This window comes from Rhinolophus sinicus, chromosome 1 (assembly GCF_057876585.1).
Source record: "Rhinolophus sinicus isolate RSI-liver-muscle chromosome 1, RSI-T2T, whole genome shotgun sequence".
NCBI classification, from domain to species: Eukaryota; Metazoa; Chordata; class Mammalia; order Chiroptera; family Rhinolophidae; genus Rhinolophus; species Rhinolophus sinicus.
This window is the reverse complement of record NC_142501.1, coordinates 62,964,051-62,984,901: the sequence shown is the minus strand read 5'-3', so window position 1 is coordinate 62,984,901 and position 20,851 is coordinate 62,964,051. Positions and strand designations below refer to the sequence as shown.

Sequence of the window (20,851 nt, the reverse complement as noted above, 5' to 3'; positions counted from 1 at the left end):
CAGTCTCATGCAGCCTCATAGTGTGTTAGAGACCAAAGCAAGCGTCCCCTTCCTGACCACAGCACGCAGGCTTACGTGGTCGTGTTGAGCATCTCGTTTCTCTTCTGCCAGGGGCACAGATTTCAGCTCTTCTAAAATCGGCAAGTAAAATACAGTGGTATGTGGATTGGTTTTTCTCACGTTATTTGAGCAGTAACAATGTGCCAATGATTGCTTTCTGGAAGTAGCCAGAAATACTTTCCAGTAGAAATTTTCTCTTTGATCTGGGAGCCTGGGAAGGATCACGTCTTAGGGAAGCGATGACAGTTAAAACGATCTGAGGATGGGTTCATGAAAATGAACTTGATTCATGATTTCAGGTACCTAAGCTGGTGGAGGTATCCCACAGACTGTTAGCGCTGGAAGGAATCTTCCACATCTGGTTCAATGTCTGTAATTCTATATGTCTGTATGTCTATAATTACAAACGAGGAAACCGAGGTAAGAAAGAGTCATTTGTCTAAGGTCACCCAGCTAGAAGGACAATAAAACTAATATTGTGCAGATAATGTGATTAAACAGAGAGCTTTGCTAGGCTTAGCAACAACCTCTGCACTTGCTGGGCTGACCTTTCAGCATTTCTGACATTCAGAAAATAGTTTAACCTTTGAGGTTATTTAGAATCCCATCCCCAAATATGAAAAAGGAAATGTAACCCTGTAAGTGCCTCCTCGAACTCGTTCTGTGATAGAAAAGTCCCCATTTTCGTCACTCTAAATGACCGCAGATCGATGAGATTTTATCTTATATTAAAATTGTATTGCTTTTTCTCATTTTCAAAATACTTCCCCCTGCATAATCTCATTTGATTCTCATTTGAATTTACCTCGTCAAAGTCAAAAGAAATATAAACAAGAAATAAATAACATCTCTGTGTTTAGGATATCACTAGAACATACTGCAATCACCACATAGTACTGCATTTTCACCATCCCACTACTTTAGACTTTTCATGATGCGGTATTTTCTTTCTTCGGACAGTTTGTTGGTTTTCTCAGTAAAACACTAAGGCAGTGCCTGGCACACTGTAGGAAATCAGTAAACTTTAAAAAAGATGCGTAAATGATAAACGTCTAAGTTTTGCTTTGTCTTGTGCACCTGAAACTAATAAAATTAAAAAAAAAAGATGTGTTTGCCTTTTTATAAATTTGTGTTTATTTATTTATGATATTTTTACAAAAGGATATAATACTATGAAAAGTTACCCTCAACCTTGTCCCCGGGTGGGCACCTAGCAGCTGATTTAGAGTGAGAGTGTGGCTGGCTGTTTTCCAGCTCTATGACAGAGGAAACTATCAGTATTTGCACCTGGGCCCCAGTATGGCCTTTGGGAGTTAATCAATGTTTAATTAAGTGTGTGTTTTTTTTAACTTAAAAAAAATCACAACCCAGAGTAAGAACCACATTTAAACACATACATTTAAAACAACATATGCATTTCAGGAAATGATACTTACTTACTCTTGCTATGTGAGATATACTAGTACCCTAATATTTTCAGTTCTGTTTCATTTTTTAACAATCTACTAAACATGCATATATATTAGTCTTCTTTCCAACCCAATTTAAGAATATTTCTTATTTTTCTTGTAAAAGTTATAGAACCTTTTGGTTAAACATAGGACTGAATACTCAAATTTGAGGGAGCTTCCTTGCAACCTTGCTCTCATCCCCCACCATGATAAAGGAAATTATTTACTTATTTTTAATATTTTTAATTTTCAATCACAGTTGACATACATTATATTAGTTTCAAGTGTACAACAGTGATTAGACATTTATATAACGTATGATCACCCTAGTACCCATCTGACAACATAGTTATTACAATACTACTGACTATATTCCCCATGCTGTACTCTGCAGCCCCATGACTATTTTGTAACTACCAATTTGTACTTCTTAATTCCCTCCCATTTCACTCATGCCCCCAACCCCCCACCCCCCCATATCTGGCAAAATGCTCTCTATATCTATGAGCTTATTTCTATTTGTTAGATTCCACATATAAGTGAAATCACATGACATTGGTCTTTCTCTGTCTGACTTACTCCACTCAGCACAATACCCTCTAGGTCCATCCATGTTGTTGCAGATGGCAACATTTCATTCTTTTTTATGGCCGAGTAACATTCCATTGTATATGTGTACCACCTCTTCTATATACCCCTAAATATAAGGGTATATTTAGCAATCAGGGTGGCTTAGCTCATGGTAATTGAAATGTATAATTGCAATTTGCATTTCAGTTACTTAAACTTAGATATCCTTGATCAGGTTGAACATACTGTGAGTAGAATATCTTTTTCCAAGAAATAAGTTAGAGAGACTCTGGAGAATGGCCTCACTAAATTGGTAAGTTAGTTTTCTCCAGAGTTTAGTGATTATCCCAATTCTTCCATAATTCCTCAGTGCTCTGGCCATTTTCTGGTAAGTTATGGTTTTCTGGTTGCCTTTTCTTTCCCCCGAAAATTAGGCAATTTTTTTTTCTTTTTTATGCAAACTGGAAAATATCTTTGGTTTTATCTACCCACTGAATACAAAATGCCATCTCGGGATTACACACAGATTCATGAAGGTACTGGAACAGTCGGAGCTTCTTCCTGCCTTTTCCTCCCTTTTGCTGGAGAACAGCAGTTTGTACCAACTGCTTTTCTGGGATGTTCTGCAGAGATTGGTGACTATTTCCTTCAAAATATAGGTCCGCAGCACTTTTTAATTGCTGTTCTCAGGTTACAGCCAGGTTCCTCTGTAGGCAACACACCACAGCATTTGAAATTTCTTCTGACATGAGAACAGTGGTTGATGAAAGTCAGGGCATTTTTGTAATCTGAAGAGCTTCAGTTGCATGTTGCCTCAGTACCTCAAAAGCATCTTCAAATGCTTGACACAGCTTGTTTTGTTCTCACAAACCATGGTCATTAATAAATTGATAATTCTGTTCATCAGAGCCCAATCTAGCGTCCACATGTACCAGGTGGAAATAACCTTCCCCTCTGAACCAGGCCTCTGCATCATCCTTCATTAGCTGTAAACTTCTGCCATTTTAATAGATGTTCTAAAGGAATTTAAATACAAAGGCCAAGTGGAGAAAATAGCAACAACCGCTTAAAGCTGGATGGTAGATGGACAAGTGATAACAGATTTAGTTTAAAGCCTTTCCCTGGGAAAAGCACAGAAGCCGAATATTTCTGCCAGAGAATCTCAGAAAAACTCCGGAAATGAAGGTCCCAGCTGCCTCTGAAAGAAGAGCTAAAATCCAGACACAACTCTCTTCACCAAGGCTGGAGCTCAGAGGCTGCATTTGCCAAGAGAGGGTGACTTTTCCATCCAGGAATTTTCTACCTGGGTTGGAGGAGCAGCATGAAGTGGATTAGACTCTTTTATATGGAAACGTCCAAAGACTCTCCCTGTTTTCTGCTCCATTTCTCATTCCTGACTCTACCACAGCTGACATTCCGACATTCCCGGGCCAAATGTGTTTGGGTTCTGGGGGGCTGTCTCTCCTTAGCTTTAGGTCTGCTCCACACATTTTGGATGCAGCTTCCCCTGCTATGCTTCATCAACAACCCCCTCCGCCCACTTTCTGTCTCAGAAATGGGTAGAAAGCTTTTGTTAGCTACTGGCTCTTGTTTTTGTTTGTTTTTTTGCTCTGTGTTTTTCTAAAAAAATTTATTATTGTTTTTATCAGTATTTTTCACTTAATGAGAATTTAGATAGGAGATCAGACAAGAACATGTGCTCATACTAAACAGGAAGTAGATCAATCTTTCTTTGGTTAATATCTGTACATGCAAGTGCATATCAGTAATACGTATACAAATTACAAAGTGCAATGGTAACTCACCCCCTGACTTGAGAATTAGAACCGGGACAATATCAATGAAGTTCCCCACGCCCCTCCTCAATTATGTCTCCCTCCTTCACCCCAGAGGCAACCAGTCTCCCACATTGTGTGTTTACAGTACTTTTGCTTTCTTTTATGGCTTTATCACATATGTAAACATATTCGTTTTACTGTTTTGAAGGTTTTATAAACATTGAATCATATATAACCTCTTGTGACTTACTTTTTTTTCATTTAACATTTTGTTTCCAAAACCTATTTATATGAATAGTTGTATTCTTTATTTTCCACTGCTGTGTAGTGTGGATATGCTGCCATTTATTTATTCATTTCCCTGATAGTTGGTCATCCTACATGTTTCTTTATTTCTCTTAAAAAAAAAAAATCATGAACAATGCTTCTGTGAACATTCTTTTATATGTTTTCTGTTGCATATATACAAAAATTTCTCTGGCTTAGGAATGGAATTCCAGAGCTGTAGCATACACACATGTTCAGCCTTACAAGAAAATACCAAATTGCTTGCCAAAGACTTTTCTTTTTGCCAATTTACACTTCTAAAAATGAGTTCCCATCTTCCCCATTCTTGATAAAACTGCGTAGTCACGCTTTAAAGATTTTCCTATTCTCCTGGGTATAAAATGGTTTCTAGTTGTAGTATTAATTTTTTAACTTTATATTTCTCACTGTGTGTTATACAATACAGAAAAGTCCACAGATCATAAGTGCATAGTTAAATTTTTCAAAAGGAATAGTTAGATCAAGAAATGGAGTATTACAATTACCCTAGTACTGCACCCTCCCATGCTCCGTTCAATTCACTCCACCCCTAAGGAACCACTACCCTGACTTCCAAAGGCATAAATTAGTTTATGTATGTACATTTTTGTGTGTCTGGCTGCTTGCCTCAGTGTGATGGTTTTGAGATTCGGGCATATTGAGGTGTGTGGTACTAATTTTGCATTCCCAGAAAGCTCATTGTAACTTCACCCCTTCCTCTCTTTTTGTCCTATGACTCAACACATTTGGGACACAGAGGCTTAGAAGTGCTGCTTAGAAATCTGACTTCTGTTGTCCTATCCAAAGGGAAAACACAGAATGGGAAATGAGAGATGCAGCCAAAGAGAGTAGAGGCCAGAGAGACACAGGACCAGAGTAAGGAGGAACAGGGTAAGAGGGCCCGGGAGAACTTCTGTCAATGATCTGGGAGTGTTTGAGTCTCCTGGCCATGTCAGTGGTCAGCTTACTCTAAGTAGAATTAAATAAGTAACCTTGTAATTAATACGCAGATTTATTATGTAGGGTGCTGAGGATTGAATAATACGCAGATCTTGCCCTCAAGAAATTCAGAACATGGGAAAGAATACCGACACATAGACAAACTAGTAATTGCAATGTAAAGTGATGGGAACTATATTGTCAGTGTAGCATCTAGGGAGCTATCATCTCTGCTTGGGAGAGTGGTTCAGGGAAGACTTGTCCAAGGAAGCACCCTTTGCCTTAGTTTTTACAGGATAAGGAGGTGTTTGCTATGTGAGCAAAAATATAAAGAATTCCCAGACACAGCGAATAATGTGCAAAACAATGACATCTGAGAAAGCATAGTTTAATTATGGGATCTGAAAGTCTTTCATTAAATAGGCAGCAGAGTATGTATGTAGGCACTGAATGTTGAAGACTCAGGAAGAATTTTGATCATGAGGCCCCTTGCATACCATTGGAAGGATGTAGGACTTACTCAACAACCAAAGTATAGGAAAATAACAATTTTGGATCAGTGTTTTGGAAGGGCTGAGGAGGATTGACTGGTGAGCAGAAGATTGAACAGAGGGTGACTCCAACCCCATTTGTAGAAATTTTCTTGCTTACTCCATTCTTGCTCTCTTCTAGTGCCCAACTGCTTCAGACTCTTTGGCTAAGTGTCCTTTCCACCGGATGCTCTAACTTAGGACTTGACAACAGAAAGTGGTTTCTAAATGGTTTAGAGAATGTAGATGAAGGAAGGATAATGAATTCTGCTTAAGGGTCAGGCCTAGGATGTGAATTGGATGGCTGACGAGGGGTGGAATGAAGTCTTAGGAGGCAAGTAGATTAAGAAACTCTTTATTTAAGGACGAGTTAAGCACCATGGTCACTGAGGTTACCCATGGGAGTGGTAGAATTGAGTTGAAGAGGAAGTAGTACAAGTTGGGTGCGAGAACCCTAAATGAATGTGAGGGAATCAACCAGCAGGAAATTGACAGTGACAGAAGAAGGAACAACTGTCATGACCTATCAGCACAAACTTGAAGGGAGATGGCTTTCTGCACAAAGTGGGACAAGAAATGGTCTGGGAGTGACACTGGGCTGCTGAGAGAATGACAGAATTTCTCTGAGTCCCACTGCCATAGTGTAAGGGAGGATGGGTTGCGTCCATGGAAGAGGGTACAAGGAAAGCAGTTTCATTGTGGGAAAGCCAGGTCCCATTAAGGGTAGGAAATGAAAAAAAAGAAAAAAAAATTCAGAAAACCTATTTATTGTTTTCCTGTGATGGTTTTTATGTGTCAATTTGGAGAATGTTTTTTTTTTTTTTATTGTGTTTTTTTTTATTGGGGAATATTGGGGAACAGTGTGTTTTTCCAGGATGTAAAGTCATTGTTTTTCAATCTAGTTGTAGGGGGAGAGTGTTTTTGGATGAGATTAACATCGATATTGGTGAACTCTGAGAAAAGCAGATTGTCCTCCATGATGTGAGTGGGCCTCGTCCAATCAGTTAAAGGCCTGACTAGAACAAAAAACCCGGCCTCCTCAAGCAAGAGTGAATTCTCCAGCAGACTACCATTGGGTATTATCTGCACCATTGACTCTCCTGGGTCTCCCGCCTGCTGCCCACACTGCAGATTTTGAATTTGCCAGTCTCCATAATCACATGAGCCAATTCCTTGTAATAAATCTCTTTCTTTATGTATGCACACATCCTATTGGTTCTGTTTCTCTGGAGAACCCTGACTAATACATTCATCTTTCAGATTTTTCTTGTACAGTATTTCACATTATGCTCAAGAGATTGAGGATTCAGGAAAGTTTGTTTGCAAAGCAGCAGAGGTTCCAGAGGGCAGAAGGCAAACATTTTAGAGGGTAGCCAATTAAGTCTTTGGAGTAAGTGACAATACATGGAAACTAGGAAGTTTGCATGACGAGAAGCCCCATGATACAAACTAAATTACTGTTCTTCATACTGGAAATTGCAAACCCCAGGAGAGCATGGAAAGACTCCAAAGAATGTGTAATCTTGCTGTTGCTTGCAGCCTCTGCTGGTGCACTTTGGGAAAGAGGTCCTGTCTGCCCCTTTAGGTCATCTCTAGAAGCCACAGGGCTGAGAAGGCCCCTGGCCGCACAGGGCCTGCAGTGTAGCAGGGCCTAGATGTAACAGACTCTTCAAAACCTTTGACTCCTTCTCTTCTCTGAACAGCAAGTTCAGGTGTGTTAATCTCTGGGGCGTTGGGGAAAACAAAGTCCTTCCTCATGCTTTCCTAATTGTGACTGTCCAGTGGTGTGCATCCTTGCTTAAATCTCTCAGGTAGAGGAAGCCAGCTTCTGGTGCCCATACCTTATAGCTACCGACAACTGTCCCATTTCTCAGTTTGCCTGCAGCAAAGCTGCGAGGACCATCTCCTCTTCCCATCAGAACTCACCTGTCTAGGAAATGTGGCTCACTACTGTCACCTTCAGCCACACTGGTTATGAACAGGCTTGTCTTTTAGGGTCCCTAAAGGATTCTTCTGACCCTCAATTTTTCCTTTCTGGTCTATGACAGTGCCTGAAATTTCCACAATTAGTGATCACTTTTCAGTGACAGAAAAAAAACAAAAACTTCCTGGTATCTATTCCCCAAGCCTATAATATCAGAAGGAGGGAGAGAAAGGAATTAGGGATGATACCTGATTATACCTAATTATCTTATTTCTTCCTAAGGCCTATTCAGAGAGGGAAGAGACTTATTATTTGCCTCAATTGTGCTGTTTTCCTTTTGTTAAAAATGTTTAGTCATGCTTAGTAATAAAGACAATGCTTTATCTAGGTGTCTCTGGTATTAACAAGTCATCTATGATTCACATTCTTCTAACGATGCATTTTACTAATAATACTTCTCGTTCTATGCAAGTGTATGGTGCCATCATCAGTATGATACAAAACCTTCCCTATCAGGATAATGCAGTTCATTTATCGCAATGGGACTTCAACATATAGAATGCTTTGAGAAGCCTCATATGAACATCTCCTCAGTATCATCCCAGGGTCCTTCCTGCTGCTTTCTGCTGGACCGTCATCTTTAGGGCTAAGATACTGTAATTCAGTATTAAAATGCAAAAGCTGAATACTCAAGTCATCAACAATTACTAAAACCTTAGTAGTAAGTAGGTTTATCAGATTCAATCAGGAGTCTGAGGGGCTGGAATGGACGAAGGGTACACGTGGCTAAGGAATGGAATGAAAGGAGACTGAAAAGACTTAAAGCCTCGAGTTCTTCCAGAGAGGACAGATGTGGGGACGCTCCACAGGAGAGGCTCCGGGGAGCCAAAATGGCATGACCACCAGACCCTCAGTGGGGCTTCTGCTAGGCAAGAGAGTCAAGACTGTTGGAAGAGATGGAGCTAGACCCTGAGCGGGAACATCGAGTGTGACATTCTTTCTTGCCTGCTCTACCGCAGCCCAGAAGCTTTGCTAACTTAAAGCTTGAATGTACTGGAAGCAACAACAATGACTGTCTTAGAACTGAGAACTTGGTTCTGAAAATCCTTTTGCTGTCTGAGGTAGAGAGTAGGAGAGCAAGAAAAGTCAATGTAGGCAATGAAGGTGAACACAGAAAATAATGCTCTCTTTTTAAAGGTTTGAGTTGGAGGTTTCTGAGACAGAGAAGAATAGAAACTGAGAAGTAAAAATAAAGGGGCAGAAAGGAAGGAGACAGATATAATAATGCTAATGATTAGGGGTATGTTGAATGGCTGGGAGGGAGAGAGAACAGAGAAAGGGAAAGGGGAGAGGCGCAGAGGAAGAGAGATGGAGGGAGAGAGGGACAGGTGGAGGGAAGGGCTTATCACCCACCACAGGCCTGAAGAGCTCAGATAAAATCTCAGCAGCTCAGAAACTTCTAAATGGTATAAAAACATCTTAGGAACGATACATTCATTTGACTAGAAGACCAGAATTGGCCTGATGGTCATTTAAGTGAATGAAAAGCACTACAGGGTGTTTTGTGCAGTATTAGTCCAGCAAGAAAATAAACAGTGATCTATTTGATGTTCTCTGTTTCTAGCTTATCCAGTTCTATGATAAGAGGCCTCTTTTTGGAAAACATTGTGGCTAAGATCTAAACACGCATGCAAAGGTCTAACCAAAAGGAGACTACGGAAGGGTTTATACCAGAAAAGAATTATCCACCCCCACTCTCCACAGAAAAGCATGGTAAATGTGCCTGTCAAAAGTTGGCATTATCAATTTAATATAGTCAGGGATTATCTTAGAATCATAGAGAATCCAAAAACTAGGGGTAGAAATAACTTAGACAGTTAGAAAGAATTTTGGAGGTGATTTGCCTCAGCTGACTGGCTTTATGACGATAAGGTATTAATATTTACACTTGGCAGATGAGAAGACTGAGTTCTGAGGCCACCCAGCTAGTTAATAGCCAAGGGACAATAAAATCCTATGTTCCCATCTTTAGTACATGTTATCTAGAGTTAATAAAATATTTTTAAAAATTTTTTTATGATATTTTACAAAAGCAGAGTCAAAACCCCAATATTTTATTAAATGATAGGGTCCAGAAGGGAGATTCAGGGAGAGAATACTTATTCTTATCAAAAGAATAACTTAGAAATTTACGGCTAGATGACCTAGCATAGGAGATCTTGAAGAAAGAAAAGTTTTCTTCAACTGAAGTGTAGGAAGAGACAACTTTTTCACGATCTCTGTTTATCTTTCAAATTTTTCTTCTGCATTAGTTCCCTTAACCACAAATACCTACATAGAAACACAATGGGTTCTTCAATAACAGATCAAACAATTTGGCATTTCTTTGCTCTATTACAACTGCATAGCCACTGAAAGAGTCCCCAGGCCATTGAGAAAAAGTATGTTTCCCTCTTTCCAAATAGCACAAATTCCACTGGTGCCAAAAAAAAATGTATACAAGTGGACACTTTAGTCAGTGTTGCTCAAGCAGTAGTTCGCCGTAATCAGAAGTGTTTGGACGTTGATGGTAACAACTTTGATCACCTCTTGTAATAGCAGAAATCAAAAGTGACTTGTATTCATCTTTTGTTATCGGTATATATTGAGTACTACAATTTTAATAGTTTTTTCCGTTCTGAAATGTGTAAATTTTTTTTTGGCACCCTCTGTATGTTTAATTCATATTCTACTATCTGTATATATATTTTAAAACATCACTGATGTTCAAATTAAAGAATTATGAAAAAAATGACAAATTCTCTTTCCTGTTAAACTGTGGTGAAAACATCAAATTTCTTCTTTGCTTAAAATAAATTTTAATATATTAATTGTAAGTAGATAGGATAAGTTTTTTCTTTGTTTTAGAATGAATTTCAAATTTCCCTTTTTGGAAGTTTTGGAGTACATTTTCATAAGACAAACTGTGAATAGAACAAGATAATAATATATAAAGGACAAGATGATAAATATAAAACTTTTATCTTCACAACTCAAAAGATTGACCAAATATTATAAGACTAAGAACACAAGAAATGACCTTCTGGACAAATATAATCAAATAGAGTTATAAGACTTGAAGTAACTACAAAGTTCATGTCTTTGCCATTACATAGAATGATAAATAGATCTGAGGCTTTTTGATTTAAATGCAGAAAAATACACCCTACTCTGAGATAATTTTTTTGAATTTCCAATTGGAGATGAAGCATCTAAGCAATTTTTAAGCAGTTGAGGGAAATAAAAAGTGCTCATCAATGGAAATTTTAGTGGACTGATAGAGTATCATCAGGAATAAGTTATATTTCCTGCCTATTCAAGATGTCTATGAAATGAGATAATGAAGCAGGCAAAAATGTTCTCTTCAAATGACTAGTTATTTTTAGATAGAATTGAATAAGAGTCTTACTTCATGTGATAGAACATAAAAGAAAACCAGAATCTGATTCTTGACAAAACCTCAGACATCAGTTAGCATAGCTTGCATCATTACATTAAACTTCACAATGATTTTCTTTGAATTTTTATGTCATTTCATTCCAAGGCATTTCTCTTCTTGATAGTCTCATCTTGGTAAGGCAGGAGGTATATTATTTCACTCATTACACAGATAGAAAAAAATGAGGTACAAAGAGATTAGGTGATTTGTTAGAACTGATTCTAGATTATAATATTCTCTTCTTCCTAATATACAATGTCTTTCTAATAAGGGGTGTTTTTCGAAATGGGGACATGAAGGCCAGAGAGTAATCATATATATATATATATATAGTGGATCTTTTGGGTGACTACTTTATAAATGAATACTCTCCTAAGGTTTCAGTGCCCCAAATTGCACTGGAGGTTTTGTTTTCTTTCATGCTAAGAGAAAGCCAAATAATTTTAAGGCTTGCTGTAAAAAATAAAGGCATGTGATAATTAAACCAGAGGCAAGCAAAGGGAGAACTGAAGCAGCACAAGGTCAGAACTGTCAGAGTGATGCCAAATTCAAAAGGCATAGAGGAATTCCTACGTTATGGGAATCTGTGCCATGTGCATTTTAGGAGCTGATGTACTGAGTAGCTTAAAATTAACAGTAAGTAAGACAGTAAACAATGAACAAGTATTCTCATTGTGATTTCAGTAACAATTGGACTGAAAATCAATTTAATGGAGATTTTAATAACACAACAAACCTAATTTAACATGATAAATTGATTTATGTTGTTAAGAGACAATGAATATTGGCATCTGAGGAGAAGTTTGCTGGATAATATAACTGAAATGAGATTACTGTGAGCCGGCAACAAACCCTTGAAATTTTTCAAGACAGTGTTGCATATTCCACTTTTGTGAAAAAGTATGTTCTGTATTGGTGTCACAAAGTTAAAAGACAAAACTCAGATTGAATCTAGAAATGTCCAAGAGGGACAGTCTGTTACTAATTTTAACATTGTTGATTTGTTTATAGCAAACTATATTTATTGCGTTAGTATTTGAAAATTGATATACTGAACAAGTGAAACTCTGGAGAAGCAAATAAACTATATTTTTTGGTTTTCCATTGTTTCTTAAAATATATTTGGTGAGGATGAACTTTCCCTTCTATGAGATAACGCCTGAAACCAGCGCTAGCCTCACAGCATATCGTGATCCATCTACTTACTCAACAGTAATAAAAAGTTCTCTGGCCATTTTAAGTTGCAAACAAAACTTACAATAAAATGGTCTAGTTCAATATATTAACCAGCACTTCAATCTTTAAAAAAAATTTTCAATTAAGTTGACATTTAATATTATGTCATATTAGTTTCAGGTGTACAGTGCAGTGGTTAGACATTTATATAATTTACAAAGTGATCCCCGGTAAGCCTAGTACCCACCTGGCACCATACATAGCAATTACAATATTACTGACAATATTCCCTATATTGTACTTTGTATCCCTGTGATTATTTTGTACTTATCAATTTTTACTTCTTAATTCCTTCAATTTTTTCACTCAGCCTCCCAAGCCCCCACCCATCTGGCAACCATCAGTTTGTTCTGCTTGTTTTGTTTGTTCATTTTATTTTGTTCTCTAGACTCCACGTATAAGTAAAATCATATGGTATTCGTCTTTCTCTTCACTTAGCATAGTACCCTGTAGGTCCATCCTTGTTGTTGCAAATGGTAAGATTTCATTCTATTTTTATTGCTGAGTAATATTCTGTTGTATATATGTTCCACCTCTTCTTTATCCAATTGTCTATTGATGGGCACTTAGGTTGCTTTGATATCTTGGCTGTTGTAAATAATGCTGCAATGAACATAGGGATGCATATATCTTTGTAAATTAGTATTTTGGATTTCTTCAGATAAAATACCCAAAAGTGGAATTTCTGGGTCATAATGTAGTTCTATTTTTTAATTTTTTGAGGAAACTTCATACTGTTTTCCATAGTGGCTGCACCAATTTGCAATCCCATTAACAGTGCACAAGGGTTCCCTTTTCTCCACGTCTTTGCAACACTTGCTCTTTGTTGATTTATTGATGATACCCATTCTGACAGATGTGAGGTGATATCTCCTTGTAAGTTTAATTTACATTTCCCTGATTATTAGTGAAGCCAAGCATCTTTTCATATGTCTATTGGCCATCTGTGTGTCTTTTTTGGAGAAATGTCTATTCAGGGCCTCTGCCCATTTTTCGATTGGATTGTTTGGTGTTAAGTTGTATGAGTTCTTTGTAAATTTTGGATTTTAATCCCTTATCAGATGTATCATTGGTGAATATCTTTTCCCATTCTGTAGGTTGTCTTTTAATTTTGTTGATGGTTTCCTTTGCTATGTAAAAACTTTTTTGTTTGATGCAGTGCTGTTTATTTTTTCTTTTGTTTCCCTTGTCTGTGGAGATATATCAAAAAGGTATTACTAAGGGTAATGTCTGAGAGTTTACTGTCTATGTTTTTTTATAGGAGATTTATGGTTTCAGGTCTTATATTTAAGTCTTTAATCCATTATGAGTTTATTCATGCATGTCGTATAAGAAGGTTGTCTAGTTTCATTTTTGTGCATGTATCTATCCAGTTTTCCCAACACCATTTATTGAAAAGACTGTCTTTTCTTGCCTCCTGTTATATTCTTGCCTCCTTTGTCATTGATTAATTGACCATATAGGTGTGGGTTTATTTCTGAACTCTCTATTCTGTTCCATTGATCTATGTGTCTGTTTTTATGCCAGTACAATACTGTTTTGATTACTATATCCCTGTAGTATAATTTGATATCAGGTAGTGTAATACCTCCAACTTTGTTCTTCTTTCTCAAGGTTGCTGTGGCTATTTGGGGTCTTTTGTGGCTCCATATAAAATTTAAGATTATTTGTTCTAGTTCTGTGAAAAATGCCATCGGTCTTTTGATAGGTATTGCACTGAATCTATAAATTGCTTTGGTTAGTATGGACATTTTAATGATATTAATTCTTCCTAGCCATGAGCAGGTATATGCTTTATTTGTAGCTTCTTCAATTTCTTTTTTCAATGTCTTATAATTTCCCAAGTATAGGTCTTTACTTCCTTGGTTAAATTTATTCCTAGGCATTTTTTTTGATGCAATTGTAAATGGGATTGTTTTCTTAATTTCTGATAGTTCGTTATTGGTGTACAAAAATGCAACTGATTTCTGAATATTAATTTTGTATCCTGCTACTTTGCTAAAATCATTTCTCAGTTCTAATAGTTTTTTGATGGAATCTTTAGGGTTCTCTATATTCATTGTCATATCATGTGCAAATAATGACAGTTTTACTTCTTCCTTTCTAATTTGGATGCCTTTTCTTTCTTTTTCTTGTCTGGTTGCTGTGGCTAGGACTTCCAATACTATGTTGAATAAGAGTGGTGAAAGTGGGCACCCTTGTCTTGTTCCTGATCTTAAGGAAAATGCTTTTTCACTTTTCACCATTGAGTATGATATTAGCTGTGCATTTGCCATATATGGCCTTTATTATCTAACACCTCAATCTTAAGTCAAAAGGAAGACCTCTAGTCAACATGTACCACACACACTGTCTCTCTCTCTCTCTCTCTCTCTCTCTCTCTCTCTCTCTCTCTCTCTCTCACACACACACACACACACACACACACACACACACACACACACACACACCTCCTAGCTGAAATGAGCTGCAGGTTGTAGTTGTGAAAGCCTGCATGGGGCAGGAGGAGAAGGCAGGTTCTTCACTTTTTCCCTTCCCCTTTCTCTCCAGCTTTCTAGTGGCTTTAGGATTGGCATGAGCAAGGAAGAGGAAAAAGGGTTCAGGAAAGTTCTTACTTGTCCCGTGGCTTTCCATCATAAACTGCCTTTGGGGATCTTGGAGGCTGGCAGAAGTTTAATGATTTTCTTGAGTCTCCCATGACTCTTTAAGGTCTCCTGTTGGGTCCCACCTAGACGACGGCTCTCCTTTGCTCTTGGTGGACAAAAATCCGCTCTGTATAGACTCTCATTGCTGTAGTACCCTTGCCCTCAGTTGGTCCTCTTGACCATGACTTAAAATGCCTTCAGTTCTGCTCCTCCTCCCACATGGGCCACATCTATTCCATGGGGAAAAAACCTCATGCTCTCTTTTTCCTACAATAAGTGTGACAATGGTTACTTGCCAAACTCAGTCCTCCACTCTGCCTACCAAGGGTGATTTTAGCTTTCTCCAGCTTACTATGGGGCCAGTTTGTGATGTTCTTCAGCCGCAGAGAATGCTGATCAAGTGACGGAAAGGGCAGCACCACTTTGGTGATGGTTAGGGGAGGGAATTGGAACCTAGACAAGGAAGCAGCTTTTGCCAAAGCAATGCTTCTCAATCTTTTTATGTAATCACACACGTAGAAAAGGATAATGCTTATTGGACTGCTGGGGTAAAATGGAAGGGATTTAGTGGTATTATTTTAAGACAAACAGAATTAGGAAAATGGTAATTGCCTAAGTTGTATAAAACTTCCAATTTTTAAAAAATACTGTGAAAACTTGAGCTCATTTCCATGAAGATAAACTTTAAATTTTGAAATGGCTACATGCAGTTCCTGATCAAGAATTTTACAGAGACTCTCTTAAAGTCCTTGAAGACATTTCTGATGGGAAAATGAACTAATAGGTAAAAACAAACAGCAGAAGAGAATGTATTACTTTTTCTCTCATTAATGGAAACTCCTTTCTCATTATTAGCTGGATTTTGCATGATTCAATTTCTTTATTGCATCTTAAGAACACAATAATTCTTTACAATTCCTTTTCTTTCTTTCAGTGTTGAAATTTCGGTTGGAATTCAAATCCAACTAAATACATTCATATTAATTATTTAACAGATGTCCAATCAGTCTTATTTTATTACCATAAACAAGTAGAGGAATCTCTATCACAACTCTTTCTAAAGCACAGAACAAAAAGTCATAGAAAAGTTTTTCTGCCTCACTATTAGGAGAGGACCAATAATAAAGGCCATTCTGTTTAAAGCAATTATATACATATTTAAAAAATACAATGGATACCATAAGTGATTTTAAGTTTTCTGAAGTCTTAAACTTTTAAATTATATATATGTCAAAATTTTAAACTATATTGTGCCACAGGAGACTATAAGAATAAAGTAGGCACTTTCTAAGTAATATAAGTGTCTAATCTCTATGTTGTACACCAAAAACTAATATAATATTGCATGCCAACTGTAATTGAAAAAATTTTTTTTAAAGAATAATATATGTCCAAATTGAAAAGTGAAGCCAAGCCAAGCAAAACAAAGCAAACCGGGGGAATTTCAAAAGAAATGAAGTAACATAGCATAACTATTTTAAATGAATATTCCATAAACAACATGACTCCAAAATGTCTAACTTGGAGTGTGAAGTATTTGATTAAACTTAAGCTACACAGTATTCTCAAGTACTGTATCAATATGAATAGAGCAATTAGTTGAACATTCACAAGGCCTTCATTTATGCTTTAAAATACTATGCTGCAGACATCTCCAGGAGCCCAACACCCACACAGATGCTGAAACTTCATCTCATGGTCTAGGAGATACTGGTGTAGGACATGCTCAGATGTCATGATCATTTCTTTGATGGGCTTACAAGTGGATATACGGTCATTTAAAATATTTTCCCAAGTCAATCACAAAGCTAATTTGCTTTGTACTCACATTATGCTACTAATCTTCAAAATAGGTTATTTGGAATTTCTCTAACACAAAAGCCTTTATTTTTTTCTGTTCTTTGATTACATTGGTTTAAATAATTTAATGTTTCAAAGTTGATTCTTCGGTGTTACGGACCATAAAATATCAGCATGAATATTGCTGGGCAAAATATCTGCATGATAGAGACAGTGCCACAAGGTTTTTCTTCTGGAAATTTAATCCTCACCTATCACTAGTGGTACACAGAGCATTGGCAATCTCCACTTATTTTATTTCTACCTAATGATGACGCAGTCCTGTTGGATAGAAACTATGGATTTTTTTTTTTCACTCTTCAGACTCTAGAATTTTAGGAAACATGTATTTATCTCTGAAGATGTGCTCTTATAGAAACTAAGAGGTTTCTAGCCTTCAAATTTAAGTGACATTGCTAAAATGCTGGCAAAATGCAGGAGTATTTATATTCTAACTTACATAGTTCAGATGTGCTACAACCAAGGGCAAGATTCTATGCTGATGAAGCATTGGTGAGTTATCCTTTTTAATCACGACATTATCCTGCAAAGCAATGAGATCAGTAATCTCTTCTTTATTCATCAGATCGATAGTCAAAGAATACTTTTGGAATTTTGTGCTCCTCTTTATAGTCCTCAACTATGTTAGTATAATGATTGCCTATTTCTTCTCATGAAACTCATGTCTTGTGTACGAATTCTTCTTTCTCTTTTTCTTACTAGATCAGCTACATTTAATATTATTTTGATTCCATGAAGATTTCCTTATTGTCGTGTCAATCTAGAAGATATTAATTCCATGATAGTCCAAGAGAAATGAAAACAATAAAATGTCAAAAAATGGTCCATGCAGTATAGTAACAATGGTCATTTTTCTATATCCAGAGTTTACCCTAAGAAAAGACCTTAGGAATATTAATTGGAATCACCTTGTTCTTAAATACTGTAGTTAAACACATCCAAAATATGGGTAGTTTTTCCCTAAAGTGTATACAAGGGTTTCTGATCACTGATAAAATGATAGATTACATCAAAAAATCCTATAGTTTGGAAGAGGGTGTGTGGCAGTATTTTCTCATTATTGTCTTAGGAACTTGTGTTGAATTTGACATTACTTACAAAATGCTGTGATTCATTTGCTTCAAATTTCAGAGTGGGGAGCAAATGCGACTGTTGATAGCATCGAATACAATTTGAATAATTCCTGCTCAAAGCTGTGACTAATTTTTTTTACAAGCTTAAAGGTGTTACAGAATCCCCTGGAACATGTGGCGAGAACACTGAACCTGAATGTGGTACATGATATTTTTGGAGCAATAAACTTCAGATTCACTGGGATCTCACAGTTTTCTGTAACCGTTTTTAGTTAGCATTGCAGAATTCTGTTCTTTGTCAGCAGTAGAAGCAGGGACAATCTGAGTCTCAGCGTCTGACTTTAGCACTGTAAACAGCAGCTTACATGCTGTTTAACCATGTGATGTCATCTTGGTAGTTTTAAGCTTATTATTAACCATTTTTTCAAGCCATACATCGGATCCCTTTTATTCTAGCCTTTGGATTTCTGTTTATATATCTGTATCACTCGCACAGGAACAGTACATGGCATTGAACTGAAAAAGTTATAACTTCCATAAAGAAGAGGGTTTGTCTTCATTAGTATTTGCCAAAACTTGAGGTTCCCTGATTCTAGTAGCTTTGCACTCTTATGAATAAAGCTTTCCAGACATGGCTGGGTGCCTTGAAAGTGACGAGCTTAAGAAGCTGTTTTAATGAATGACTCCACAGCAATCAAAATATACCTAGAATGATATCTGGCAACATCCCTGCTCAGTCTTTCTGGAAGGCACACTAGCTGGTGGCCAGAGGCTAGTGGGATTGTGTTATGATGAGCAAGTGCCAGATGAAGGTAGACCCAGAGGAGGTGAAGGGCTAAGGACGAGGTGTTTTCTTATTAGTGGATGCAAGGAAATAAAGTGGCAGCTATAGACCCACCATCTGCTTGTAATGCACTGGATGGTCTTGTACCCGTGGGCCTGAGCAGGCTGCAGGACTCCACATACCTGCACACCTCGATTATTTTTATCTTGAATTTCTGATTTGTTATGTTCTTTCATATCTACCAGGTCATAATTAATTGTACTTAATTTATTTTGGTATTATTGTATTACAGCATTTTTATGTTTCCTGGACTTTTAATTTTTTTATGGCCCAGTATATGATCATAAACATTCTCTATACCTTGCAAAGAATTAGTCTCTGTAATCATATAGTGTTCCATGTATGTCAAAATGGCTGAATCATATTGTTCAACTGCCTTGCTGATCGTTTGGACTGCTTGTCCAATTATGATTGTGGTCTCTCCTGGTCATTTTTTAAACACTGTTTTCTTAGAAGTATACTTATTTTCTGTCTTATTTTTTTTGAATGCAGGATTCTTTTGCTCATTATTATATATGTTGGATTTTCCTCTGCCGTCCAGAGCACACAATCTTATACAGGTGAGTGAGTGGGACACAGGGGGCTTTCTTGGTTTCTTAGTTCAAGACGACCCTCCTCTACTATTTTATCAAGAAAAGATAGTTTCTTTAATAAAGGGTGACTATTTTGGGGGAAAGATAAGCGAGGTTATTTCTCTCCTCCCGGTCCTTTGAGACTATCTTGTTTCATTAGAGCCCTTGTCTTCAGCTGCTTTCTTCTTTTCTTCCCAGAGCTTCCAAGGACCACTACTCCCTTTCCCCTAGAAGTGCCACCTTCCCCACCAGTGCCCCCTCTGGACCTGTGCGCTTTTAACCCCTTTCCTTTAACACCCCAGTAGCCAGTGCTCTGATCCTCCAGGTCTCAGCCAACTCTGAGTATTCTCCTTGAGAGAAGGGCTGTCCCTCCGGGTGTGTCCTTGTCACTTGGTTCTGATCTGCAAAATGCTGAAAATCATCTGGTGTTAATTGGTTGTGATTCAGTGTTTAATGGATTTGGGGGTCACTCATTTGGAGAGAATCAGAATTAGACTTCATGGAGCTTTGTTAATTACTGATTGCCCTTGCATAAAGAAAAGAGATAGAAACCATCTTAAAAGCTGCTTTTCTCCTGGGAGTCTAAGAGATAAAAATGCTAACAACAAACCGTAAAACTTTATGAGTTCATATATTTGAATTATTTCAGTGTGCATTTTTTACTTCCAATGTAATTCCAGTCTCAATACTTTTTTCTTAGAAAGTGCAATTTTAAAGCTGTTACTATAGCTAGGCATTATATATATTTTTTATTTTTTTACTGGGGTGACAATTGTTAGTAAAATTACATAGATTTCAGGTGTAGAATTCTGTATTACATCATCTATAAATCCCATTGTGTGTTCACCACCCAGAGTCAGTTCTCCTTCCATCACCACATATTTGATCCCCCTTCCCCTCATTTCCCACCCCCCACCCTCTCTTACCCTCTGGTAACCACTAAACTATTGTCTGTGTCTATGAGTTTATGTTTCTCATTTGTTTGTCTTGTTCTTTTGTTGTTTTTGGTTTATATAGCACATATCAGTGAAATCATATGGTTCTCTGCTTTTTCTGTCTGACTTATTTCACTTAGCATTATATTCTCAAGATTCATCCATGTTGTCACAAATGTTCCTATATCATCTTTTCTTACTGCCGAATAGTATTCCATTGTGTATATATACCACAACTTCTTTATCCATTCATCTATCGAAGGACATTTTGGTTGTTTCCATGTCTTGGCCACCGTAAATAAAGCTGCAATGAACATTGGAGCACACGTGTCTTTATGTATAAATGTTTTCAGATTTTTTTGGTAGATACCCAGGAGAGGGATTGCTGGGTCATATGGCAATTCTATTTGTAATTTTTTGAGGAACCTCCACACTGCCTTCCATAACGGCTGCATCAGTCTGCCTTCCCACCAACAGTGTATGAGGGTTCCTTTTTCTCCACAGCCTCTCCAACACGTGTTACTATTTGTCTTGTTGATGATAGCCATGCTAACTGGGGTGAGGTGATGTCTCATTGTGGTTTTTATTTGCATTTCTCTGATGATTAGTGATGTTGAGCATTTTTTCATATGTCTATTTGCCATTTGTAT

At 37.3% G+C, this 20,851-nt stretch overlaps 1 pseudogene; it reads right to left on the bottom strand.

Moving 5' to 3' along the window:
- Positions 1-2,312: 2,312 nt before the first annotated feature.
- Positions 2,313-20,851, bottom strand: part of LOC109447758 (transcription factor Spi-C pseudogene) — a 48,066-nt pseudogene continuing 29,527 nt past the window's right edge.